At 39.1% G+C, this 18164-nt stretch overlaps 1 pseudogene; it reads left to right on the top strand.

Moving 5' to 3' along the window:
* LOC142457752 (B9 domain-containing protein 1 pseudogene) overlaps positions 1-748 on the top strand; it is a 54971-nt pseudogene extending 54223 nt beyond the window's left edge.
* Positions 749-18164: the final 17416 nt, after the last annotated feature.

Raw genomic sequence — 18164 nt, forward strand, 5'->3', positions numbered from 1 at the left:
GCCCCCTTGCAAATGTAGTCTCGGGGGGCAATCCTAGTGTCTCTTAGCAAGCGTGCTGGCAACTAAAGTCAGCTCCGTGTTTCCCCCAGAGCTGCTGCGGCATCAGCGATTCCCAGTGTCGTCTCACCTGTGGTCCACAGGCAGGTGGAGAGCGCCCAGTTCGCAGGACATGATGATCTCTACTGCAAGGACTGCTTCGTGTCTGGGCAGGACTGGGCTCCTGCAGCCGGTTTGGAGGAAGGCATCTCATGGATCACATCCAAGAGTCAAGCTATGCGGCGACTGCTAACGAGAACCTCCCCATCGATGCTGCCTTCAAAAGGACCAGTCCCTTTGACTGGCCACAGAGAGCGCTCCGTGCAGATGGACCGGATGCTTTTTGGAATGATGTGGTCCGAGGCTATGGGGTGGTGCACGTCCCTTCTCACCTGGCCGACACAAAAGGACCATCGCCAAGTCTGTCCCTGAATCCGCAGCTAAGGTGCAAAAGTTTACAAGCTGGTTCATGGGATGGAGGCCCGAGTACACAGACCCCAAGGTGGTGGCTCAGGGTGAATGCCGGGAAGAGACTGGAGTCCGTTTCCAGGGCTGCATCACCCTCCTCTTCAACGTGATCACCAAGGAAATGAAGACCCTGGGCTATAACACCGGGCCTGTGGACTCACAGGGTGTCTTCACACCCAACCACCCCCCCACCGCCGAACATAATCTAGTTAAGGCGTTGGCTGTTGCCCCCATCTGGCATTGAAGACCCACTGGTTCTCCTCATCGCTGCTCATTTGGAAAATGGATTAGAAGCATAGCCTTTGGAAAAGCGTTTTTATATACTAAAGTGTCATATTTCTAGGGAAAAAAACATTTTTGCAAAAGCAGAACTTGATACTGTAGAGTATTCCAACTCACAGTGACATTTTGGGACAGGGCAGTACTAACGCTGTAGGTTGCCAAGACTAACTCATTACATGGTAGAAAGCCTCTCCCCTCCTCCCCCCTTTGGAGTGGACTAATGGTTTCAAACTACTGACCTTGTGACCCAAGAGTTAATAACCACTTTGCCACTGGCTTACACAACAAATAGAAATGGAGTAAATTCTGTCGATTTCAAATGTCTTCCATCACAGCTTTGTGAGTAAAATACTTAAGAAAGAAAGGCTTACCAAGAAGAGCTAAATTGTATGGTAATCAGTTGAACTAACATAATTCAGGGGTAATCATTAAGCGTTTGTAATAAAATTTGGCAGGTAAATTTTCATGATCCTAGTTTAGTTTTACTTTTTTTTCAGTTTATAGAATAAATTATCTGGATACAGTTATAGAAACTCCATTGACTATGTAATATATACATAAAATGATGCAGAATGATCCTTGAATAACATAATTAGGATTCATAGGTAGAGAGTTTTTAAGAAAATTAGCTGTGGATGATGAAATAAGCTCACAATTCAATAGTTTGAGAACAAGATCCAATGAAACTTAAGGTTCTATTACTGAAAATATGGGAACAAGATAAAAGAAGGTAGTAGTTTCATCCCCTTATAATAAACCTCATCTGGAATATTCAATTGATTTATAGATACCACTTTCAAAAATAAATGTAGAAATTACTCCCAGTGTATGAGACTAGTTTTTCAGAGCAATAGTAAAATGAGATAGAGTAAACCGAGATACTAGCAAAGATGGTGATGAGCGACGTAATAGGCAGCTGCATATATCTGTGGCACACAGTAGGGGAATACTAATTTCCTCTCTGAATTTGCTTAGTAAAGTAAAAAGATACAGAGATATGGTTTATCGCTTTAATGTAAATTTTATTGCATACTCAAACACATACAAAGAGAAACTTGGGCTTGGGAGTGCAAATGAGTGACCTGAGAGTAGAGTCATTTGCCTTCCAACAAATTAAAAACCAAGTCACCGCCATGAGCCTCAGAAACCCACAGGGGCAATTCTCTGTCCTATTGGGTCTCTCTGAGTCTGCAATGATTAGATAGTCAAGTTTGATTTGGTTTTCTACCTTACCAAGCATAATGCCCATCTAATAGGACTAGTCCTCCTACTAATAGTTGTTATCGACTACTATGAAACCTTATATGTACGCTACAGAATAAGAAATTAAAAATCCCCAATATATTTGAAGACTATTATTCTGAAACTTACTGTAGCTTTCCTAATTATACATAGCTAATCCATTTGTTTTCAATGGAAGCAAGACTTTTCTTGCTCAAAAATATTTCCCTTTTATTTTAATATTTCAGATCCCACCCTCACCAGCTTTTATAACGTCAGGTGCATTTGTCTTGATGCATGGTAACTTTTTAGTTCATTCTTGAAAGATAATGTGAATTAATTATAAAAGTAATCCCAAGCTACGATAGGATCCAATAAATAAAACACATCCTCCTGATCCATAAACAATGTAGAATATTGCATTTATACCCAGGGCCCCTTGCTTCTTAGTGACAACCCTTTAGTTAATGAGGAAGTGCCCTTCCAAGGGTCCTCGCCTATGCTGGACACCAACACTGAGGAAGTCTAATTCTCAGATGAACTCTGGTTATCTTTACAATGAAAAGAGCCCCAAAGTGGCTCAACTAAATTGGGTGTATGATCAGTTTATCTAAGAGGGCTTGACTTTGGTTTAATTCTTTACAGATCACTCCGCAGTGCTCATTGAAATGTTTCGGGCACTGGGACAAAAGGTAAGAATTGAAGACAAAATGTGAGAAAACAGTATCTTAAGAGTTGAGAATATTTGTCTTTAGATGGAAAGCATCGTACATATTTTCACTGGTGGAAAAATGAGCTTCTCTGAGTGGCCTTATCCACACATTTGCCTGGCATATCTTCCAAGTTCTAAATGCCCAAAGAGGACTGTTTTAATTGATGTCTACAACTGCTTTGCAGAATCATCCTGCAGGGCTCTGCATAGTTTTGCTACTCCGTGACATTCCCCTCCTCTACTGAAACCAAGCGCCCTTCATACTGTAAACCAAGAAAGAAAAGTGTTCAATTGAATTTTATGATTTTAAGATTGCATCATGTAAATTGAAATGTGTTTGGTCGCCATAAAACTTTTGTACCAGAGTAAAAAGCTCTGACTAGAAAAACGCAGTTGATGTTGGTCATTAAGCTGTCATGTTTAATAAAATCTAAAAAGGTAGCCTTATCTTGCTACTCATAAAGATTAAGATACAGTCTTTCCTTAACATGAATAATTAAGTTATTTCTCAACTAGCATTAAAAAACTCTTATATAACAAAGAAATAAAACACCTTTTATATTTTGAGGTGTTTGGAATTTGGAGGAAAAAAACACGTGAGCATATTTTTGGATGTATATATGTAGTGTATATTAATCTGTATACCAGACTCTATATTAGCACAGAATTTGTAGGTAAGAATTTTTTCATATTTAAAATACACCGTCTTACATAAATTTAGAGAGCAAAATAGCAAATATAAAACATGGATTTTGGAATTTGATGACAAATTTAAAAGCCACTTACACAATTTACTAGTAATATAATTCAGAGACATTACATATAATACCAGACTAGTCCCTAGGAATGGGAGGTTAAGGATGTCCCAAATATTGAAGTCTTCCAAGATACTCTTCAGCTCAGTTCCCCTCACTCCTTCCTAGAGTCTATTCCCTCAAACTCCTGGGTTTTGTGAATCCCTGCAATGTCTCACAGAAACTCACAAATCTTTTAGGAGATGTCTCACGTGGCAATGGTGCTGGTCAGTCCAAAATTCAAAGGTCAGATAATGGTGAGCAAAATACAGGCTAGAGAGCCAGAGGTCAGAGATGTCCAAAACTCATGGGAGGCCTCCTGGATTCTACCAGTGCTCAGTCAGGAAACAAAGATCTGGCTTCCCAGGCAAGGTGATCTGCAGAGATCAGTGTGGTGGCACCAGGATAGATCCTCTGAAAGTAGATTGTAGCCTTTTTCACACCCGGGACTAAGGTGGGGTCTTAATGATGCTTTCACAAACACAAAGGAGGTGGCCCTCTTCATCCCAAGTACTAAAATTGGGTCTTAAATTTGTCCAGAAAACAAAGGGTGTGGCATGATTCACAGCCTCCACTAAAGTCAGTAAAAAGACAGGAGAGAAAGAAAATGTCTAAGTGGATTCCCAGCATAGTAAAGCATATGATTTTCTAATTCAAAATGGCCAATATCAGTCCATTTCAACTCACTAAGGCCTAGGATAGCCACTCCATTTCATTTTTGACCACTTCCAATTTTCACACATTTCAAGATCGGATCATTAGAAGATGATTTCTTCAGCTGTTTCCCTTGACTTTCATATCTTCTCCTTCATCATAGCTTGAGTGCCCGGGATCTCAGGGCCCACCATCCAGCAGTACCTCTAACGATGCTCTGCGTCCTTCATTAAGGTGCTCAGTATTTGGCAGTGCTTTGAAGCTGTGCATAAGGTTTTCAGTGGTTTTTCCTTCCAAATTGGGGACCTAGTCCTTCTTCACTCTGTTCTTATTCTGGATATTTTCTTATAATCTGTTCACTTTGGGTGACCTTCCTCGCATTGAGATACCTGTGACTTAGCTTCCAGGATCACAGCAACACACAAACCTGCACAGGACAAACTGGCAAACAAGTGGTGGAATTATGGCAAGAAGGACCCTAGTAATTGACTACAACTCATTACCTACATGAATTTAGGCTTACCTTATTTTAGGAGCTCTGGTGACATACTAGATTAAGCATTGAGTTGCTAACCAAGAGACTGGTGGTTGAAACCTTGCCATGCTTCCCTAGAGGAGTACGGGGCAATCTGCTTCTACAAATATTTATAATCTTGTAAAGTTTAAGGAGTAGTTATCCCTGTCTTTTGTGGAGTCTGCCTTAGTAGGCCCTATGACTATCCTTTCAACATAAAGAGAAATCTAAGACTCTCTCTTTAGATATTTCTATTTAAATATCTCAAGTAAATTGAGCTTGCGATTGATTGATCTGAGGAGGATAAATAAAATTGTCTCCAAGGTGCACTTGGAATTATTAATATAATGGGCAATATCTTTACAGTCCTGTTTTGTGTTTTCCTATTCATTGTCTGTATGGTATGTTTCTGATTGCATTTTGGGAGCATGGATAGCTTCATAGCTCACATAGAGACTTATTTCATAAACAGCTAAATTCTTCTCTAGTTACTAGGCAAAGGATATTAGTAGCAAGTGATATCCATGGTAGCTTGTAATTCAAAGTATTTTGAAGGTGAAGAATTTTAGATAGAAATAATCAGCTGACCATCAGGGAGGAATAACTATTTTCTCACATTATTAATGAAGGAGTGGTGGAATGTTTCCAACTTCTGCAGTGTGCTCATTTCATAAATCAGTGATGACATATGAAAATATAGAAACATCATGCTTTAACTAGCACTGGCAGGTAGGTGGGTACATGAACAGATAGCTGATATATAGGTAACCAGAAAGGCTTCGCAGTGTTTTCATTTTTATTGTCATGTTTTTGTCCTGGTAGGATCTCAGCAAGAGTAAACTATTTGAAAGAACAATTTTCACTTCCCAGATGAGAAGGCAGAGGCGCTTAGCAATGAAGATAAAATTTCCAGGACCTCAGAACTAGTGGATAATGGTGTTGGAACAGATTTCCTCCCCCAGAGACAAATTTTTATTCAGCTGAAAATAAAGTAAGTATAACTAAATCATTTTTTTAGAATCTAGGAAGAGGCATCCTGCAGCTTCCCAAAGGAAGGTCTAAAGATCTCAGACAACACCATGACAAAAAAAAAAAAAAAGTACCGGAGTAAACATCCAACTTCTTTTTGCTCTACTTGTGGTGGAAGCCTGCCAGGAGCTGCTTGCATATGAGGAGGCAGTTCCCCCTCCAAAGACAGGCCGAGCCAGCAGGTACTGTCCGTACATTGGGATCAGACAGAACACGGAGTAAAATAAATCATAACCTTAGCTGCATGGGATGGTGGGGATGGTGGGGGACACTGTGTGTTGTCAGAAAATAGTTTTCGAACAATGTTGGCTAAGCTTAACGGAGTAATGGTTAAGCAGCATTTAGGGTGTAGTTGCTTATGGGAATGGAAATCAACAAAATCTCATTATGTTGTTATCATCAGGGAACCAGCAATGTGCTTCCCTCTTCACTTTGCTGCACATCTGCATCCCTGCTGCTTGTACAGGGCGGTCCACTTCTGAGAAGTTAATGCGTGCAGAGGCCTAGATCCCTGCTGCTTCCCCTCGCTTCCCAGCAAACAGACAACTTACCCTGCTAACTGGCATACGAACAGAGTATGAATGTTCCACGTTCAAATCACAGGAGTAGGAAAAGTTTAATAGTATTAATATTTTTAGAAGCACCTTAAGGCTCACTATGATTAGTTAACAAAGGCAGGTTAGTGTGTAATGAAGGGGGAAATTACTTTTATTGAATTAGTTGATGATTTTTTTCTAATTATAGCACTGCAGGTGTTTATATCAACAGATTGCATTGGCAAGGTAATTAGGTCCAGCAAGTGCATGAATTATGTTAGGTTAAATTAGCTTATCACCAGATAGGAATTTAATGATGCGGAAATGTATCTTCCCAGGTTGTGCACTATGTGTCGTCCCGGTTTCAGTGACCACTTAATATGATGCTAGGGGATTTTGTGTATCAATTAGGAAGCAGAATTGCCTTAGGAAAAATCACATTTTAAGGGACCTTTTTTCATGTAGGGATTAGCACTCAAATGATGAATGGTGCAAATGCCAAATTCCCCTCTCTAATGTAATCATTTAATCTAATAGTTCCTTTTCCAACTCCATGTGAGTATGTTTAGACACGTGTTATGTGCATATCAAGAAAAAACTAGAGGTCTCGCTACTTAAAATAGATGCCCCTGTATGTTATTCAGTTATTTAAACAACAAGGGAAATCTAATCATTTTTCAAGAGCCAGGAAAAGAGGGGGGGGTGAGGGAAGAGAAGAAAAGAAAATTACCTCAACTAACGGTGTGATGTCTACTATTTCCACAAACACATGGAAATAATATACTCAGTCAGAAGCTCATTGTCTCTAATAATCAGTCATGTATATTTAGATGAGATGAAAATCAGGTTATGTTTCCCGTTCTGTCATGTGAAAGCAGCACCCATATCCACCATGATTCTGTTTTTTTCTTGTCTGGGCACACAAGATCACATTTTTTTTGCTTATTTTCCGTTCCTTTGTATTCAATTCTTCAAGCAGCATAGAGCATGTACCCTTCACAAGCCAAGCATTTCAGCCAAACCTAAAGTTGACTTAAACAGGAACCCATCAACATTGCACTCAATATTTGCCAGTAAGAAGTAGTATGAAGCTATGGTGTACCCTCACATCTGGCAGGGGGCTATAAACCTACTTTAAGACAGAGTGACAGGCAGGGTGACTTCCTGACTCATAGAGACAAAGGCCAAGGATCCCATGACTGAGACACTGAGGACCAGAGGGACTTGGCTTCTGCCTCAGGAGACTAATGGCTGAATCCTTATTGTTTACTAATTCTGACTTGTGGTAACCTATTAGTTTCCTTAATAAATTTCTTAACCTTGAAAAAAAAAGTAGTATGAGTCCTACCACTCTATCACCACATTTTGATGATAGGAAATGTCTTATACTGCTGTCAGCTATATTGAGTTTATGTATTTTATAATGCACCTTCTTATATTCTTTCTTAGAAATAGGAGGATTCGAGCTCATTTATTTTCCTGTGTATGTACCTGAGCTTTGGGAGAATTCCAAATCCTAAAGCACGGAATTAAACTGCTTTAAGGCTATTTCACAAGCCTGGTGCCAGAACTAGAATGACTATCCTAACTTGAATGCGCTCGTGTAAAAATCAATACTGGAAGAAAACGACCAACAAAGCAGCAGGCTACATGTTGTCAGACATCTCACGTTGTCAGACACCTTGTTAACTTTAGAAGCGTGTTCACTGTCCAGTACAGTCAGAATGGAAACATTTTATAGCATTCCTCGCGTGGATGTATGTGCTCATACTAAAATATCCACATCATGTGAATTCTTCCACTTTCTTTAGGATGTTGGAAGAGATCATTGAGAAGCTGGTTTCTCCTGTACGACAGGGTAAAACGAATAAACTGGTACAAGGGTAAAACTCATACACACAAGTAACTCTTTGAGGATATATCTTGGTGCCTCACCAGCACTATGAACCTGAACAGAACCAAAGTTATGGATTTGAGTTACCAGAAAAATACCTAATAACAATGCACATGAGATTATGCATGTGCGCATGTTAGTTTTCTAAGAACTGCTTTCACAACCATTAATTCACAGGATATCCTCACCAACTCCTAGAGATAAACAGGAATATAGGCCAGATTTACAGATAAAGAAACTTAGAACAAACGATTGAATGGTACATGAAGGATCATAAGCCTATTAGATTTGAAGTGAAAATCTCATTTGTTTAATTAATAACTCAGTGTTCTGGTTGGAGATAAATTTATTCAAGCAAAGGATAACACAATAATAATAACCACCCCATGTTACCATAAATGTATTCTATGTACTTTTTATCTCTGTGGATGCAGAGGGAGAGAGATAAAGGGGAATTCAGAGAATAACCCAAAAAAGTCTACTTCCGATTATGCCTATGGCTATTGGTCAGAGCACAGAAATTTTTCTTTGATGTTTACTATTTTAATGACCCTATGTTTTATTTGAGAAGACCCAAAAGTAAAACATTTAAAGCCATTTCTCTAGAGTTTTACACTGCTTTATATTTAGAATTGCATAGAGAAACCAAATAAAAAATAACATTAAAATGAATCCAGGAGAATCAAAATATGGCCTTCAGGACAGCCTCCCTGAATTTCCAGATCACATTTGATGCCGTGACCAGTACTGCAAGAGGGCCTGATGAGCTGTGGGAGGGTAGCAAGAATACCGACATCAATAAAACAAAGAGTCGTCTAAAAGACAGGAGTGAGAAAGGAGAGCAAACTGCATATCCAAAGAAACTCTGAACCTTGCTCCTAATTATAGCAAGTTTGGTGCAATCTTTCCATCTAAAGAACTTAGTCTTTGAAAGGCTAGATTTGCAGTGACGTTTTAGGCCAGGTACAATTCTAATTCTATTGTTTGAATAGAATTATTCAAACATTATCACCAAACGATCAGAGTGATAAGGTTTTTTCAAAACATTATTTTACTAAAAACAAGGGAGTTTTTACTTTCATTTTTCCCACTCAAGCCACTCTACATCAACACTCACTAAGATAAATTTGGTAGCAATGGAAATATTGAGAGAATCTTACTAAAATATGAAGAAATGGGTTTTCTTTGGAAGTCCGTTTTTCACATCTAGCGAATATAGCTGATGCTATTGAAGATCAATGGGAACTGCTAAAGTAGCAACAATGGATAATTGACACATTAATATAGAGGTTTATCTGCTTTTTCATCTAATACCAACCGAGAATTTATGGAAATAGATGAATATGACAGAAACAATTGAAAGTTGTGTTCAGTGGTGGAGGGAATATTAATTATTTGTCCCCATATTCTTTCTGCAACAGAAAAAGAAATCTACCACATCATTAAGTCACCTTCGCCAAAGGAGAAGAGCGTCTACCCAAATCACTGGAAACTTAGTATTTTACTCCTTTACAAGAAGGAACCAGGTTGTCTTTTTCCTCCTCTAACCAAACACAGCAGGATTTCTCTCTTGTTCTTTTTTTGAGGCAGGGTAGGGGGTGGGGGTTAGGCAGAAGGATTTCCTCCTGTCAATATGTTGATCACATTTCAGAAGCTCAGGCCAACATGTTTGGCCTAATCTGTTCTTTCTAAAGCACTTGGTCTTTGAAGGGCAAGATCTATAGTGAAGTTTTAGACAAAATAGAATTCTTATTTTGACTCCTCCAAATGTTCTTTTAGCAGAGAGTTCTTCCTGCGAGGTTACAGGGTTCTTAGATGAATTATTAAAGTTGATAAATGTTTCTCATGTGGATTGTGTTCGCTTCACTAGCAATAATCTGAAGGATATCAAAGAAAATCACTCAGAACACCTGACATTCATCACTGGGAGTTCTCTATGAAAGAATGCCAAATTTGCTTTAGTAAGAAATGAAAAATTTGCTTTAGTAAGGAAATATTTACATGTATATTTTTTACAGATTTATCAATAATTAGACTTCAGTTTAACAGAATTTGAGGATTTGCACAGCCATATTTTGTAGGCATATTTTTCAATATAAAGATGATATTGGAAATAGAATGATTTTAACACTTTAGAATACAAAAAGAACTATTTCATACTTCATTCATTGAAATATTACACTTACAACACTGATCTCTACATTTTTTCCTCTCTTGTTCACGGTCACACATACCTTGGCATGCATATCAGAACTTGAACTATACACACCTGTGTGTCTGCACACACTATGTTTCTGCTTCATTGGGATTGCCTTTAAGTGGGATACGCTGTGAAAATCTGGAACGTGTCATAGATACATCTCCAAACATTTCAATTCATTTAGAGCCTTTCAATGATATTTCATCTTTTGGTGCTGTTTGTCAAAGGGCTTACTTCGCCTCAAAGAGCAGAGTTCAAGGGTAGGAACCCTGGATGTTATAGTCACAGCTAGAGTCCTATACCAATTAAATAGATGATTTCTTCTTTTCAACTATCCATGATGCGGTATCATCGACCAGTTTCTTTATTCCTGGTAGACTTTTTCAATTAAAAATAGGATTACAATGATAGACTTTATCAACCAAAGTTAACTTCAGATGAAATCCTTTTTAAAATAGTGTATACTCAGTCATGTAATACCCAAGGTGCTGTTGAAATTTCCATGTTAACGGAAAAGACTAAAAATGTGAGAAGAAGGTGGGAGATGAATATATCATTTCTATTAAAGTTAATTCAATTAAGCAAGAACAGGTGTTTCAAGAAAAGTGCAAGGCACGTGCTCCGGAGGTGGTTTCTGTATCACCCCTTCCAGCAAGGCCCCAGAAAAGAGCTTAGTTTTCCTTCAGAAAAGAGCTTAGTTTTCACCAAGTCGGAGAAGCCTGAGCTAAAGGTTTTGTGTTGAATTTAACTTAAAATTGATTCAACCACCATGCAGAAATATTCTCAAAAATAAAAGACGCTGTCAAGACAAATTTATACACAGTATCAAATTCAAACTCAGTGCCCGTTATGTGACTGATTCACAGGGAACTTGTAGAACACAGCAGAGCTGTGTCTGTGGGTTTCCAAGACCGTAAATCATGAGGAGAGTCGAAATCACCATCTTGCTCCTGTGGAGCAGCTGATCCTCTCAGTTGGCATGGCCAGAATATAACCCACTCCACCACCAGGACTTGCTGTACACAATGTAGTCATTGAGATAAAGCCACACAGATGAAACCCACGCGTTTGTTTTAATATTGTATTCTTACACTGAAACAAATAGAGTTGGGCTAATACAAAAATGAATGTATGTGGTAATCAGTGTTGAGAACCAATGGAGATAGAACTGATTCTAACAAAATTCTGGTCCCTGAGGGTTCGTTGAGTAACCTCACACATTTTAATGATATTTGAAATATTTGCTTCTGAGTATTAACTTGTAAGAGACATGTGAAGTCATCTGTCCTAGCTAGGTTTTGTGTCAATTTGGCAGGGCCAGGAGGCTCCAATTTAGCCAGTAAATTCTCCCCTCCTCCAATGATACAATCTAAAAGAGTGTAACTGTGTTAGGCTGGGTGGGCTAGAGGAGACAAAGTCAGTGACACTCGCATATGTATAAGAAAGAGCTTTATACATAACTGCAGGCCAATGATGCAAAGAGCTGAAGCCAGTGGAAGGGCGATCACAGACCAGTGGTTCCCAAGTAATGTGGTTCCAAGATCAGAGGAAAGATGGCAGGGTGTCCACAACTCTGCAGTTGGCGACTCACATGAACTTGTGTCTGGAGGCAGACACTGAAACCCAGCAAGTAGAGAGGGTGATGGGTCAGAGAAAGTATCGCTTTTAGAAAAGGTTTACACCCGCAGGGGACATCACCAGGATATCCTCTGATTGACAAGCTGGACTTCATCCACAAAGATACCTTCAAGTTGACATAAAACCTAACCAACACAATAATCAACTCCATTACGGGATCTGCTGTGAGCAGCCAAACAATGAAGGGAGGCTTCCAGTAGAGTGGAACCCTGTTATTCAGGTCACAGCACTGATAAGTTTTCTCAAGGTTGTGGTCAAATTTCTATGTAAGTAGATGCTCTGGAGAGCTTGTTTCCTTTTGCAGGACGTGGCTCTTGCACCGGCCTTAGTGAACTCCAGTTCTAAAGATGAACCCAAAGCCTACCACATTGCCTGCCAAACCTGGGAGCCTAAAGACTGCCTATAGATCTACTGACCTTGGTTTCACACACCAGCCTGTGATCTTCCTGTTTCCTTGTTCATCAGCCTACACAGCTGTTTGAGGAGTCAGGAGAAGGCTCGAGATTAACACTCGATCCACAGACTTGAACCAGGGTTGTATTTAACTACCACACCTACAATTGTGTCAGCGATTTCCCCAAGTAATTTTATCAATCTCTCTCTCTCTCTCTCTCTCTCTCTCTCTCTCTCTCTCTCTCTCTCTCTCTCTCTCTCCCTCCCTCCCTCCCTCCCTCTGGCAGCAATGGGTAGGGAGATCATTATAAGAAAAACATTGGGATCTGGAGGCACAGGGAATCTAGGACAGACGAACCCTTCAACACCAGAGGTGGGAGAGGCGACACCAGGAGGGAAGGGCATGTAGAAAGGGAGAACCGATCTCGGAGATCTATGTGTAACCTCCTCTCTGGGAGATTGTCAAGGGGGAGGCAGGTGAGGGGAGACGCTGTGGAGTGTAAGATAAGATATAATAATTATTTATAAACTATCAAGGGACCAGGGGTGGGATCGGGGAGGGAGGGGGATGGGGGGAAAAAAGGGAAACCGAGCTGATTCCAGGAACCCAAGTGGAAGGTGAATTATGAGAGTGACGAGTGCAACGAATGTATAAGGGTGCTTTGCTCATTTGATGTATGCACAGATTGTGATAAGAGCCTTATGAGCCCCAATAAAAAGATTTTTAAAAAAAGAAAGAAAATGATTAGGGCAAAGAATGTACGGATGTGCTTTATACAATTGATGTATGTATATGTATATGTATGGATTGTGATAAGAGTTGTATGAGCCCCTAATAAAATGTAAATAAATAAATAAATTAATTATTTTTTTTTAAAAAAGAAAAACATTGTAAGAAAGTGGGTATGTGAGAAAAGAAAGAGAAGAAAGCCAAGAGTACAGAAAAATAATGGAAAATTAGAGCTTGCTCAGTGGGGAGGTGTCATAATTTGGCTGACACTTATCAAAGGACACAGTGGTTGATTTATTGATATTTGAGCTTATATAGGAGCCTCGGTGGTGTAGTGGCTATATATTGGGCTGCTCACCAGAAGATAAGCAGTTCAAAGCCACCAATAGCTCCTTTTTAAAAAATACAGGACTTTCTAATCTTTTAAATAGTTACAGTCTCAGAAATTCATAGGGACAGTTCTATTTTTCCTATAGGGTCATATGAGCCAGCATCAAATTAAGAGCAATAGAAGTTTTGAGCTTTTATGAGGGCATTAATTTGCATGCACCATGTCAGTCTGTCCTAGAAGCAGAAATAGAGGTGTTTTTTTTTTTGGGGGGGGGGCAGGATTTTGTCACTCAAAGACATTTCAAGAAAAAACATAAGTAATTTGTGTAACTATTGTTACTTGGAAATTGTTCTAGCCAGAATGGAAGAGGTTATATATGAACCACTCACAAAGTTTATTGTAACTGTATCTTTTATATATGAAACTAAACTTCTGTATTCCTCTTGATACCAAATAATGTTTCACAAAAGAAAGCGTAGCTTGGTATTTTAAAGACTAACTCGGTTCCAAGGGTATTTGAATTTCAGGAAATAATATGGAGATAATGATGATTTGTGGGTATTATAGATATTGAAAACAAAGAATTCAAAGGACATAGGAAAAGTAAAAAAGGTTGATTTTTTTTTTCTCCCAGCAAAGTACAAGTTAAAATATTGAGGATAAAACAAGCAGGCTCACTTCCTCTTTAGAAATTGCTCAGTAAGTACTTGTTTGTACTGTCAAAATTTAGAGTACTTGGAGACTAATGAAATTACATGGGAATGTTAACATGAGAGAAAGGATTACTAGTGGTAAATGTTTAAAGTTCTTGGTTGCTTACTGAAAGGTTGGCACTTTGAACCCACCAGTGGATTTGTGCTAATCGATTCTGGCTGAAAACAGAGGATACCAGAAAGATGTTTGTGTTTTACTGACAATGCCAAGGCACGTGACTCTGTGGATCGTGACAAACTAGGATAACCTTGAGAAGAAAAGGGACTGCAGAAGATTTCATTGTGTTCCTGTGAAGCCCGTACACAGATCAAGAGGCACTTGTGAAAACACAAAAGGGGAATGCTGCAAAGTTTAAAATCAGGAAATGCGTGTGCCAGGGTTGTAGTCCCCTCATCAATCTGCATGTTGGAGAAGCTGGATTTTATGAAGAAAATTGTGGCATCAGGATTGGAGAATGGCTTATTAACAACATGTGATTTACAAATGACAAAACTTGCTTGCTAATGAAGATCAAAGATAGAAGCCTTCAGAATGGATCACAACTCAAAGAAAAGAAGACCAAAATTCTCACAACAGAAGAACCAGTAGGTACCACCATGATAAATGGAGAAAAAGTTGACGTTGGCAAGGACTTTGTCTTGCTTGGATCCACAGTTGATGTTCATGGAAGCTGTGGTCAAAAGAATCAAAGGTAGTGGTATTGGGTAAATCCGTTACACAAGACCTCCTTGTAGTGTTGAATAGCAAAAACATTACTTTGAGGACCAAGTGCATCTCAACAGAGCCATGAAATTTTCAATCACCTCATATGACTGGAACTTTGGATATTGAATAAGGAAGAACTAATTAGAATAGATGCATTTGAATTATGATGCTGGTGAGTAATATTGAATTCCATGGAGTGCCCGAAGAATACACAGATCTGTCTTGAAAGGCAAGAATAGTAAGATTTCATCTTACTTACTTGGGACATGTTGTCAGGAGAAATCTGTCTTTAGAGAAACTCATTATGCTTGGCAAAGTCAAGGGTTAGAAAAAAAAATGAACAAACCAGAAAGATCATCAAAAAACATGACTTGGCACAATGGCTCCAACAATGGGCTCAAGCAGAGGAACAATTGTGAGGATGGTGAGGGCCTGGCAGTGTTTCTCTCAGAAAACACTGTGAGCTGGAACAACTGAGTGACACTTGTGTTAGGTTGGATTCTCAAAAGAAGCAAAGCCAGGGATGCTTGTGTTTGTGTATGTTGTTAGGTGTCATCAACTTGGTTCCAACCCATAGCGACCCTGTTCACAGCAGAATGGAGCACTGGCCCAGTCCTGCACCATCCTCATAATTGTATCTATGCTTGAGCCCATTGTTGCACCATGGTGTCAGTCCATCTCGCGGAGGGCCTTCCTCTTGTTCGCTGCCCTTCTACTTAACCAAACCTGGTTTCCTTTCCCAGGGACTGGGCTCTCCTGCTAACATGTCCTATGTTTGTAAGATGAAGACTTGCCATTCTTTTCTCTAGGGAGCACACTGGCCATACTTCTTCCAGGACAGATCAGTTTGTCCTTCCGTCAGCCCATGGTACATTCTGCATTCTTCTCCAGCACAATTCAAATGCATGGATCTTTTTGTTTTGGAAAGGGGTGTCTTCCTTATTAATTTCTAACTTTTGTGATAGGTGCATAAATGTGAATAGCAGTTGTATCGATGGATTTCGTGGAAGGCAGAGAGATTTACAGCACTGTACTTCAGGCTTGATTTTGCAATGGTCTTTTGACAATGACTGCCAAGTCTTCCCTCTTCATTGGGTTGTCTTCACAATAAATCATATGATTTTTAAATTCAAAATAGCCAATTCCAGTCAACAATGCCTAGGATATCAATCTTTATGTATTCCATTTTTCTTTTTTATTTCTAATTTTCCTATATTCATACTTTGCATATTCCAAGTTCTGATCATTAGCAGATTCTTACAGTTGTTTCACCTTCTCTGTAGTCATGCCCCATAAGAAAATGAAGATCCTAAAGCTTCTATTCAATTCCTCCTATGGAAGTTCAGGATAAAGCTGACAAAATTTTAAACAAATCCATGAGAGCCAAAATATTACCTTGAGTTTGTCCCACTTAAATTGAGAACATCTCAAGAAGAGGTGTGTTGCATTGCACACTAATGACAGAACACCCACCTTATGAGCTGTGAGAGGACACCAAGAACATCATTCATGAAGAAAGTAAAAGGTCATTAAAAAGACAGAAAAAAAAAAACCCAAAGTGGGTGGCACAATAGACTCTCAAATTTGCTCTCAGTAGCTAAGGCAAATGGAAGAAAAATCAAAGAATTGAATAGAAAAATATCAACTTCAGAAGACAAGTTAAAATTTTATAATGAACTGTTCAAAGACCTAAAATTAAAAAACCAAAAGGGAAAAACATACATAGCATATCTTAAACTGACATAACTGAAGAAAAATTCAAACCTCGAGTTGAAATCTTGAGATATTCTATGGGCAAAATATTGAATGATACAGGAAGCATTGAGAGAAGAGGGAAGAGCTATACAGAGTCACCATACAAAAAGAACCAGTTGACATTCTACCATTTCTGGAGGCAGCATATGAGCAAGAGCCAATGCTGCTAAAGGAAGAAGTTCAAGCCACAATAAAAGCATTAGACAAAGTCAAGTCTCCAGGAACTGATAGAATACCAATTAAAATGTTTCAATAAGCTGATGAAGCTCTCGAAGCTCTCACTTACCTATAGCATGAAATCTGAAAGTTACTTGGCCAATTGACTAGAATAGATCGATATTTGTATCCATTCCAAAGATAGGTAACCATACATAATGCTCAAATTATAGCCCAATGTCATTTACATGCCATGTGCGTAAAGGTTTACTGGAGAGAGTCAAATAAAGAGTGCAGCAGTACATTGACAGGAAACGGCCAGAGATTCACTGGATTCAGAAAAGGGTGTGGGTCAGAGGATTTCATTGTTAATGTCCGATGGGTCTTGGCTGAAAGCAGTGCATACCAGAAAGATGTTGATTTGTGTTTTATTGATAATGCCAAGGCATTGACTCTGTGGATCATAACAAACTTGGGATAGTTTTGAAAAGAATGGAAGTTCAAGAACACGTCATTGTGCTCATGAAGAACTTATACATGAATTAAGAGGCAGTTGTTATAAAGGAATAAAGTCATAGTGCATGGTTTAAAATCAGGAAAGGTGTGTGACAGGATTTATCCTCTCACTATACATATTCACTCTGTATACTGAGCAAATCACCAGAGAAACTGGATTATGTGAAGAAGAATGTGGAAGATGACATAACCTTGCTTGTGGAAAGGGAGGAGGACTTGAAGCATTTGCTGATGAAGATCAAGGATTGAAGGCTTATGAATGGATGACAATGCAATGGAAAAGTAGATCAAAATCCTCACAATTAGACCAGTAGTTAACATCATGATAAATGGAGGAAAGGTTAAAGTTGTCAAGGGTTTTGTCTTATTTGGATCCACAATTAGTGCTCATGGAAGCAGTAGTCAGGAGACCAAAGATGTACTGCATGAGGTAAATCCGCTGAACAAGACGTCTTTAGAGAATGGGAGAGCAAGGATATTATTTGAGGACCAAGGTGTGTCTGACCCAAGTCATAGTATTTTCTAATGCCTCATATGCATGTGAAAGTTGGACATTGAAAAAGGAAGACGCCTCCTACTCCCCATAACAAACACAACTATCTTTGAATCTTTTCGCTACCACTTCTATGAACATCGACTGTAGATCCCAGCAAGACAAAGTCCTTGACAACTTCATCTCTTTCTCCACTTGTCACAATGGCACCTACTGGTTCTTCTGTTGTGAGAATTTTGGTCTTCTTTTCTTTGAGTTGTGATCCATTCTGAAGCCTTCAATCTTTGATCTTCATTGGAAAGCAAGTTTTGTCATTTGCAAATCACAGGTTGTTAATAAGCCATTTTCTAATCCTGATGCCACAATCTTCTTCATCACATCTCTCTGTCTTCC

The sequence above is a fragment of the Tenrec ecaudatus genome, chromosome 10 (assembly GCF_050624435.1).
Source record: "Tenrec ecaudatus isolate mTenEca1 chromosome 10, mTenEca1.hap1, whole genome shotgun sequence".
Taxonomy (NCBI): Eukaryota; Metazoa; Chordata; class Mammalia; order Afrosoricida; family Tenrecidae; genus Tenrec; species Tenrec ecaudatus.